We start from the raw sequence: 11,257 nt of genomic DNA, 5'->3' as shown, positions 1-11,257 counted from the left end.
TCTCATCCCAGTGGTCTCCGTACCTATCAGATTGACTCGGTATCTGTCTATTAACAGCAGGTAATGGTCTCATCCCAGTGGTCTCCGTACCTATCAGACTGACTCGGTATCTGTCTATTAACAGCAGGTAATGGTCTCATCCCAGTGGTCTCCGTACCTATCAGACTGACTCGGTATCTGTCTATTAACAGCAGGTAATGGTCTCATCCCAGTGGTCTCCGTACCTATCAGACTGACTGGGTATCTGTCTATTAACAGCGGGTAATGGTCTCATCCCAGTCGTCTCCGTACCGTACCTATCAGACTGACTCGGTATCTGTCTATTAACAGCAGGTAATGGTCTCATCCCAGTGGTCTCCGTACCTATCAGACTGACTCAGTATCTGTCTATTAACAGCAGGTAATGGTCTCATCCCAGTGGTCTCCGTACCTATCAGACTGACTGGGTATCTGTCTATTAACAGCAGGTAATGGTCTCATCCCAGTGGTCTCCGTACCTATCAGACTGACTCGGTATCTGTCTATTAACAGCAGGTAATGGTCTCATCCCAGTGGTCTCCGTACCTATCAGACTGACTCGGTATCTGTCTATTAACAGCAGGTAATGGTCTCATCCCAGTGGTCTCCGTACCTTTCAGACTGACTGGGTATCTGTCTATTAACAGCAGGTAATGGTCTCATCCCAGTGGTCTCCGTACCTTTCAGACTGACTCGGTATCTGTCTATTAACAGCAGGTAATGGTCTCCTCCCAGTGGTCTCCGTACCTATCAGACTGACTCGGTATCTGTCTATTAACAGCAGGTAATGGTCTCATCCCAGTGGTCTCCGTACCTATCAGACTGACTCGGTATCTGTCTATTAACAGCAGGTAATGGTCTCATCCCAGTGGTCTCCGTACCTATCAGATTGACTCGGTATCTGTCTATTAACAGCAGGTAATGGTCTCATCCCAGTGGTCTCCGTACCTATCAGACTGAATCGGTATCTGTCTATTAACAGCAGGTAATGGTCTCATCCCAGTGGTCTCCGTACCTATCAGACTGACTGGGTATCTGTCTATTAACAGCAGGTAATGGTCTCATCCCAGTCGTCTCCGTACCGTACCTATCAGACTGACTCGGTATCTGTCTATTAACAGCAGGTAATGGTCTCATCCCAGTGGTCTCCGTACCTATCAGACTGACTCGGTATCTGTCTATTAACAGCAGGTAATGGTCTCATCCCAGTGGTCTCCGTACCTATCAGACTGACTGGGTATCTGTCTATTAACAGCAGGTAATGGTCTCATCCCAGTGGTCTCCGTACCTATCAGACTGACTGGGTATCTGTCTATTAACAGAAGGTAATGGTCTCATCCCAGTCGTCTCCGTACCGTACCTATCAGACTGACTCGGTATCTGTCTATTAACAGCAGGTAATGGTCTCATCCCAGTGGTCTCCATACCTATCAGACTGACTCAGTATCTGTCTATTAACAGCAGGTAATGGTCTCATCCCAGTGGTCTCCGTACCTATCAGACTGACTGGGTATCTGTCTATTAACAGCAGGTAATGGGCTCATCCCAGTGGTCTCCGTACCTATCAGACTGACTCGGTATCTGTCTATTAACAGCAGGTAATGGTCTCATCCCAGTGGTCTCCGTACCTATCAGACTGACTGGGTATCTGTCTATTAACAGCAGGTAATGGTCTCATCCCAGTGGTCTCCGTACCTATTAGACTGACTCGGTATCTGTCTATTAGCAGCAGGTAATGGTCTCATCCCAGTGGTCTCCGTACCTATCAGACTGACTCGGTATCTGTCTATTAACAGCAGGTAATGGTCTCATCCCAGTGGCCTCCGTACCTTTCAGACTGACTGGGTATCTGTCTATTAACAGCAGGTAATGGTCTCATCCCAGTGGTCTCCGTACCTTTCAGACTGACTCGGTATCTGTCTATTAACAGCAGGTAATGGTCTCATCCCAGTGGTCTCCGTACCTATCAGATTGACTCGGTATCTGTCTATTAACAGCAGGTAATGGCCTCATCCCAGTGGTCTCCGTACCTATCAGACTGACTCTGTATCTGTCTATTAACAGCAGGTAATGGTCTCATCCCAGTGGTCTCCGTACCTATCAGACTGAATCGGTATCTGTCTATTAACAGCAGGTAATGGTCTCATCCCAGTGGTCTCCGTACCTATCAGACTGACTCGGTATCTGTCTATTAACAGCAGGTAATTGTCTCATCCCAGTGGTCTCCGTACCTATCAGACTGACTCGGTATCTGTCTATTAGCAGCAGGTAATGGTCTCATCCCAGTGGTCTCCGTACCTATCAGACTGACTGGGTATCTGTCTATTAACAGCAGGTAATGGTCTCATCCCAGTCGTCTCCGTACCGTACCTATCAGACTGACTCTGTATCTGTCTATTAACAGCAGGTAATGGTCTCATCCCAGTGGTCTCCGTACCTATCAGACTGACTGGGTATCTGTCTATTAACAGCAGGTAATGGTCTCATCCCAGTGGTCTCCGTACCTATTAGACTGACTCGGTATCTGTCTATTAACAGCAGGTAATGGTCTCATCCCAGTGGTCTCCGTACCTATCAGACTGACTCAGTATCTGTCTATTAACAGCAGGTAATGGTCTCATCCCAGTGGTCTCCGTACCTATCAGACTGACTGGGTATCTGTCTATTAACAGCAGGTAATGGTCTCATCCCAGTGGTCTCCGTACCTATCAGACTGACTCGGTATCTGTCTATTAACAGCAGGTAATGGTCTCATCCCAGTCAAATCAAATCAAATCAAATCAAATGTATTGATATAGCCCTTCGTACATCAGCTGATATCTCAAAGTGCTGTACAGAAACCCAGCCTAAAACCTCAAACAGCAAGCAATGCAGGTGTAGAAGCACGGTGGCTAGGAAAACCTCCCTAGAAAGGCCAATACCTAGGAAGAAACCTAGAGAGGAACCAGGCTATGTGGGGTGGCCAGTCCTCTTCTGGCTGTGCCGGTTGGAGATTATAACAGAACATGGCCAAGATGTTCAAATGTTCATAAATGACCAGCATGGTCGAATAATAATAAGGCAGAACAGTTGAAACTGGAGCAGCAGCACAGTCAGGTGGAAGTTGAAACTGGAGCAGCAGCATGGCCAGGTGGACTGGGGACAGCAAGGAGTCATCATGTCAGGTAGTCCTGGGGCATGGTCCTAGGGCTCAGGTCCTCCGAGAGAGAGAAAGAAAGAGAGAAGGAGAGAATTAGAGAACGCACACTTAGATTCACACAGGACACCGAATAGGACAGGAGAAGTACTCCAGATATAACAAACTGACCCCAGCCCCCCGACACATAAACTACTGCAGCATAAATACTGGAGGCTGAGGCAGGAGGGGTCAGGAGACACTGTGGCCCCATCCGAGGAAACCCCCGGACAGGGCCAAACAGGAAGGATATAACCCCACCCACTTTGCCAAAGCACAGCCCCCACACCACTAGAGGGATATCTTCAACCACCAACTTACCATCCTGAGACAAGGCTGAGTATAGCCCACAAAGATCTCCGCCACGGCACAACCCAAGGGGGGGGCGCCAACCCAGACAGGATGACCACAACAGTGAATCAACCCACTCAGGTGACGTACCCCCTCCAGGGACGGCATGAGAGAGCCCCAGCAAGCCAGTGACTCAGCCCCCGTAATAGAGTTAGAGGCAGAGAATCCCAGTGGAAAGAGGGGAACCGGCCAGGCAGAGACAGCAAGGGCGGTTCGTTGCTCCAGAGCCTTTCCGTTCACCTTCCCACTCCTGGGCCAGACTACACTCAATCATATGACCCACTGAAGAGATGAGTCTTCAGTAAAGACTTAAAGGTTGAGACCGAGTTTGCGTCTCTGACATGGGTAGGCAGACCGTTCCATAAAAATTGAGCTCTATAGGAGAAAGCCCTGCCTCCAGCTGTTTGCTTAGAAATTCTAGGGACAATTAGGAGGCCTGCGTCTTGTGACCGTAGCGTACGTGTAGGTATGTACGGCAGGACCAAATCAGAGAGATAGGTAGGAGCAAGCCCATGTAATGCTTTGTAGGTTAGCAGTAAAACCTTGAAATCAGCCCTTGCTTTGACAGGAAGCCAGTGTAGAGAGGCTAGCACTGGAGTAATATGATCAAATTGTTTGGTTCTAGTCAGGATTCTAGCAGCCGTATTTAGCACTAACTGAAGTTTATTTAGTGCTTTATCCGGGTAGCTGGAAAATAGAGCATTGCAGTAGTCTAACCTAGAAGTGACAAAAGCATGGATGAATTTTTCTGCATCATTTTTGGACAGAAAGTTTCTGATTTTTGCAATGTTACGTAGATGGAAAAAAGCTGTCCTTGAAATGGTCTTGATATGTTCTTCAAAAGAGAGATCAGGGTCCAGAGTAACGCCGAGGTCCTTCACAGTTTCATTTGAGACGACTGTACAACCATTAAGATTAATTGTCAGATTCAACAGAAGATCTCTTTGTTTCTTGGGACCTAGAACAAGCATCTCTGTTTTGTCCGAGTTTAATAGTAGAAAGTTTGCAGCCATCCACTTCCTTATGTCTGAAACACATGCTTCTAGCGAGGGCAATTTTGGGGCTTCACCATGTTTCATTGAAATGTACAGCTGTGTGTCATCCGCATAGCAGTGAAAGTTTACATTATGTTTTCGAATAACATCCCCAAGAGGTAAAATATATAGTGAAAACAATAGTGGTCCTAAAACGGAACCTTGAGGAACACCGAAATTTACAGTTGATTTGTCAGAGGACAAACCATTCACAGAGACAAACTGATATCTTTCCGACAGATAAGATCTAAACCAGGCCAGAACATGTCCGTGTAGACCAATTTGGGTTTCCAATCTCTCCAAAAGAATGTGGTGATCGATGGTATCAAAAGCAGCACTAAGGTCTAGGAGCACGAGGACAGATGCAGAGCCTCGGTCCGATGCCATTAAAATGTCATTTACCACCTTCACAAGTGCCGTCTCAGTGCTATGATGGGGTCTAAAACCAGACTGAAGCATTTCGTATACATTGTTTGTCTTCAGGAAGGCAGTGAGTTGCTGCGCAACAGCCTTCTCTAAAATTTTTGAGAGGAATGGAAGATTCCATATAGGCCGATAGTTTTTGATATTTTCTGGGTCAAGGTTTGGCTTTTTCAAGAGAGGCTTTATTACTGCCACTTTTAGTGAGTTTGGTACACATCCAGTGGATAGAGAGCCGTTTATTATGTTCAACATAGGAGGGCCAAGCACAGGAAGCAGCTCTTTCAGTAGTTTAGTTGGAATAGGGTCCAGTATGCAGCTTGAAGGTTTAGAGGCCATGATTATTTTCATCATTGTGTCAAGAGATATAGTACTAAAACACTTGAGCGTCTCTCTTGATCCTAGGTCCTGGCAGAGTTGTGCAGACTCAGGACAACTGAGGTTTGGAGGAATACGCAGGTTTAAAGAGGAGTCCGTAATTTGCTTTCTAATAATCATAATCTTTTCCTCAAAGAAGTTCATGAATTTATCACTGCTAAAGTGAAAGTCATCCTCTCTTGGGGAATGCTGCTTTTTAGTTAGCTTTGCGACAGTATTAAAAAGGAATTTCGGATTGTTCTTATTTTCCTCAATTAAGTTAGAAAAATAGGATGATCGAGCAGCAGTAAGAGCTCTACGGTACTGCACGGTACCGTCCTTCCAAGCTAGTCGGAAGACTTCCAGTTTGGTGTGGCGCCATTTCCGTTCCAATTTTCTGGAAGCTTGCTTCAGAGCTCGGGTATTTTCTGTGTACCAGGGAGCTAGTTTCTTATGAGAAATTTTGTTTTGTTTTTAGGGGTGCAACTGCATCTAGGGTATTGCGCAGGGTTAGATTGAGATCCTCAGTTAGGTGGTTAACTGATTTTTGTCCTCTGGCGTCCTTGGGTAGGCAGAGGGAGTCTGGAAGGGCATCAAGGAATCTTTGTGTTGTCTGTAAATTTATAGCACGACTTTTGATGTTCCTTGGTTGGGGTCTAAGCAGATTATTTGTTGCAATTGCAAACGTAATAAAATGGTGGTCCGATAGTCCAGGATTATGAGGAAAAACATTAAGATCCACCACATTTATTCCATGGGACAAAACTAGGTCCAGCATATGACTGTGACAGTGAGTGGGTCCAGAGACATGTTGGACAAAACCCACTGAGTCGATGATGGCTCCGAAAGCCTTTTGGAGTGGGTCTGTGGACTTTTCCATGTGAATATTAAAGTCACCAAAGATTAGAATATTATCTGCTATGACTACAAGGTCCGATAGGAATTCAGGGAACTCAGTGAGAAACGCTGTATATGGCCCAGGAGGCCTGTAAACAGTAGCTATAAAAAGTGATTGAGTAGGCTGCATAGATTTCGGACTAGAAGCTCAAAAGACGAAAATGTCATTTTTTTTTTTGTAAATTGAAATTTGCTATCGTAAATGTTAGCAACACCTCCGCCTTTGCGGGATGCACGGGGGATATGGTCACTAGTGTAGCCAGGAGGTGAGGCCTCATTTAAAACAGTAAATTCATCAGGCTTAAGCCATGTTTCAGTCAGGCCAATCACATCAAGATTATGATCAGTGATTAGTTCATTGACTATAATTGCCTTTGAAGTAAGGGATCTAACATTAAGTAGCCCTATTTTGAGATGTGAGGTATCATGATCTCTTTCAGTAATGACAGGAATGGAGGTGGTCTTTATCCTAGTGAGATTGCTAAGGCGAACACCTCCATGTTTAGTTTTGCCCAACCTAGGTCGAGGCACAGACACGGTCTCAATGGTGATAGCTGAGCTGACTACACTGACTGTGCTAGTGGCAGACTCCACTATGCTGGCAGGCTGGCTAACAGCCTGCTGCCTGGCCTGCACCCTATTTCATTGTGGAGCTAGAGGAGTTAGAGCCCTGTCTATGTTGGTAGATAAGATGAGAGCACCCCTCCAGCTAGGATGGAGTCCGTCACTCCTCAGCAGGTCAGGCTTGGTCCTGTTTGTGGGTGAGTCCCAGAAAGAGGGCCAATTATCTACAAATTCTAACTTTTGGGAGGGGCAGAAAACAGTTTTCAACCAGCGATTGAGTTGTGAGACTCTGCTGTAGAGCTCATCACTCCCCCTAACTGGGAGGGGGCCAGAGACAATTACTCGATGCCGACACATCTTTCTAGCTGATATGCACGCAGAAGCTATGTTGCGCTTGGTGATTTCTGACTGTTTCATCCTAACATCGTTGGTGCCGACGTGGATAACAATATCTCTATACTCTCTATACTCTCTACACTCGCCAGTTTTAGCTTTAGCCAGCACCATCTTCAGATTAGCCTTAACGTCGGTAGCCCTGCCCCCGGGTAAACAGTGTATGATTCCAGGATGATTCGCTTTAAGTCTAATACTGCGGGTAATGGAGTCGCCAATGACTAGAGTTTTCAATTTGTCAGAGCTAATGGTGGGAAGCTTCGGCGTCTCAGACCCCGTAACGGGAGGAGTAGAGACCAGAGAAGAATCGGCCTCTGACTCCGACCCGCTGCTTAATGGGGAAAACTGTCGGCTGAATGAGCGACACTGGTTGAGCGTTCCTACAGCATTTCCTTCCAGAAACCGTGAGAAAGTTGTCCGGCTGCGGGGACTGTGCCAGGGGATTTACACTACTATCTGTACTTACTGGTGCCACAGACGCTGTTTCATCCTTTCCTACACTGAAATTACCCTTGCCTAACGATTGATTCTGAAGCTGGGCTTGCAGCACAGCTATCCTCGCCGTAAGGCGAGTACAGCGGCTGCAATTAGAAGGCATCATGTTAATGTTACTACTTAGCTTCGGCTGTTGGAGGTCCTGACGAATCGTGTCCAGATAAAGCGTCCGGAGTGAAAAAGTTGAGGAAAAAATAAATAAATATATGAACGGTAATTAAAAAGTGAAAACCGTAAAGTTGTCAGGTAGCAAAACAGGTTGGCAACAAAACGCACAGCAACTCGAAAACAAGCCTGCAAGTTGTGACAGTCGTCTCCGTACCTATCAGACTGACTGGGTATCTGTCTATTAACAGCAGGTAATGGTCTCATCCCAGTGGTCTCCGTACCTATTAGACTGACTCGGTATCTGTCTATTAACAGCAGGTAATGGTCTCATCCCAGTGGTCTCCGTACCTATCAGACTGACTCGGTATATGTCTATTAACAGCAGGTAATGGTCTCATCCCAGTGGTCTCCGTACCTTTCAGACTGACTGGGTATCTGTCTATTAACAGCAGGTAATGGTCTCATCCCAGTGGTCTCCGTACCTATCAGACTGACTGGGTATCTGTCTATTAACAGCAGGTAATGGTCTCATCCCAGTGGTCTCCATACCTATCAGACTGACTCAGTATCTGTCTATTAACAGCAGGTAATGGTCTCATCCCAGTGGTCTCCGTACCTATCAGACTGACTGGGTATCTGTCTATTAACAGCAGGTAATGGTCTCATCCCAGTGGTCTCCGTACCTATCAGACTGACTGGGTATCTGTCTATTAACAGCAGGTAATGGTCTCATCCCAGTGGTCTCCGTACCTATCAGACTGACTCGGTATCTGTCTATTAACAGCAGGTAATGGTCTCATCCCAGTGGTCTCCGTACCTATCAGACTGACTCGGTATCTGTCTATTAACAGCAGGTAATGGTCTCATCCCAGTGGTCTCCGTACCTATCAGACTGACTCGGTATCTGTCTATTAACAGCAGGTAATGGTCTCATCCCAGTGGTCTCCGTACCTTTCAGACTGACTGGGTATCTGTCTATTAACAGCAGGTAATGGTCTCATCCCAGTGGTCTCCGTACCTATCAGACTGACTGGGTATCTGTCTATTAACAGCAGGTAATGGTCTCATCCCAGTGGTCTCCGTACCTATCAGACTGACTCAGTATCTGGTCTATTAACAGCAGGTAATGGTCTCATCCCAGTGGTCTCCGTACCTATCAGACTGACTCGGTATCTGTCTATTAACAGCAGGTAATGGTCTCACCCCAGTGGTCTCCGTACCTATCAGACTGACTGGGTATCTGTCTATTAACAGCAGGTAATGGTCTCATCCCAGTAGTCTCCGTACCTATTAGACTGACTCGGTATCTGTCTATTAACAGCAGGTAATGGTCTCATCCCAGTGGTCTCCGTACCTATCAGACTGACTCGGTATCTGTCTATTAACAGCAGGTAATGGTCTCATCCCAGTGGTCTCCGTACCTATCATACTGACTGGGTATCTGTCTATTAACAGCAGGTAATGGTCTCATCCAAGTGGTCTCCGTACCTATCAGACTGACTCGGTATCTGTCTATTAACAGCAGGTAATGGTCTCATCCCAGTCGTCTCTGTACCTATCAGACTGACTCGGTATCTGTCAATTAACAGCAGGTAATGGTCTAATCCCAGTGGTCTCCGTACCTATCAGACTGACTCGGTATCTGTCTATTAGCAGCCACACCTGGTGTCTGACCTGCCACATCAATCCTGGTGTCTGACCTGTCACATCACACCTGGTGTCTGACCTGTCACATCACACCTGGTATCTGACCTGTCACATCACACCTGGTCACATCACACCTGGTCACATCACACCTGGTCACATCACACCTGGTGTCTGACCTGTCACATCACACCTGGTGTCTGACCTGTCACATCACACCTGGTGTCTGACCTGTCACATCACACCTGGTGTCTGACCACATCACACTTGGTGTCTGACCTGTCACATCACACCTGGTGTCTGACCTGTCACATCACACCGGGTGTCTGACCTGTCACATCACACCTGGTGACTGACCTGTCACATCACACCTGGTGTCTGACCTGTCACATCACACCTGGTCACATCACACCTGGTGTCTGACCTGTCACATCACACCTGGTGTCTGACCTGTCACATCACACCTGGTGGACCTGTCACATCACACCTGGTGTCTGACCTGTCACATCACACCTGGTTTCTGACCTGTCACATCACACCTGGTGTCTGACCACATCACACCTGGTGTCTGACCTGTCACATCACACCGGGTGTCTGACCTGTCACATCACACCTGGTGACTGACCTGTCACATCACACCTGGTGTCTGACCTGTCACATCACACCTGGTGTCTGACCTGTCACATCACACCTGGTGTCTGACCTGTCACATCACACTTGGTGACTGACCTGTCACATCACACCTGGTGACTGACCTGTCACATCACACCTGGTGTCTGACCTGTCACATCACACCTGGTTTCTGACCTGTCACATCACACCTGGTCACATCACACCTGGTGTCTGACCTGTCACATCACACCTGGTCACATCACACCTGGTCACATCACACCTGGTGACTGACCTGTCACATCACACCTGGTGTCTGACCACATCACACCTGATGACTGACCTGTCACATCACACCTGGTGTCTGACCTGTCACATCACACCTGGTGTCTGACCTGTCACATCACACCTGGTGTCTGACCACATCACACTTGGTGTCTGACCTGTCACATCACACCTGGTGTCTGACCTGTCACATCACACCTGGTGTCTGACCTGTCACATCACACCTGGTGTCTGCTTTATTTAAAAAAATTAAATTTAAACATTTAAAAAATTTGTAAAAATAATATGTCATTTGAGCATGGAATTCTGATTGGTTGTACAGACCTGACCACTGGAACTGTGACCCTACGACCTACGACTTCAGTGTGTTTACAAAACAACTGGGAACTTGGGAAACAAAGCGAGCACACTGGGGGAAAATAGTTTTGAATTGTCATCCAACTCGGAATTCGGGGAAGGACTGTGGCAGAACAAATGTTGGGATAAATTAAGATAAATTCACTCAGGATCGTTTTAGCATTGAAAATACATTTCACTGGATGTGTCTCCCATTAGACACCAAAGCAGAGATCTGAGTTATCTTTGAACGCACCGTGAGAGTCCCTCCCCTCTGACTCACCTCTGACCTTCTCCTCCAATTCACTCAGGATCGTTTTAGCATTGAAAATACATTTCACTGGATGTGTCTCCCATTAGACACCAAAGCAGAGATCTGAGTTATCTTTGAACGCACCGTGAGAGTCCCTCCCCTCTGACTCACCTCTGACCTTCTCCTCCAATTCACTCAGGATCGTTTTAGCATTGAAAATACATTTCACTGGATGTGTCTCCCATTAGACACCAAAGCAGAGATCTGAGTTATCTTTGAACGCACCGTGAGAGTCCCTCCCCTCTGACTCACCTCTGA

Source organism: Oncorhynchus kisutch, unplaced genomic scaffold (genome assembly GCF_002021735.2).
Source record: "Oncorhynchus kisutch isolate 150728-3 unplaced genomic scaffold, Okis_V2 Okis06b-Okis10b_hom, whole genome shotgun sequence".
Lineage (NCBI taxonomy): Eukaryota > Metazoa > Chordata > Actinopteri > Salmoniformes > Salmonidae > Oncorhynchus > Oncorhynchus kisutch.
This window is presented reverse-complemented; position numbering follows the sequence as displayed.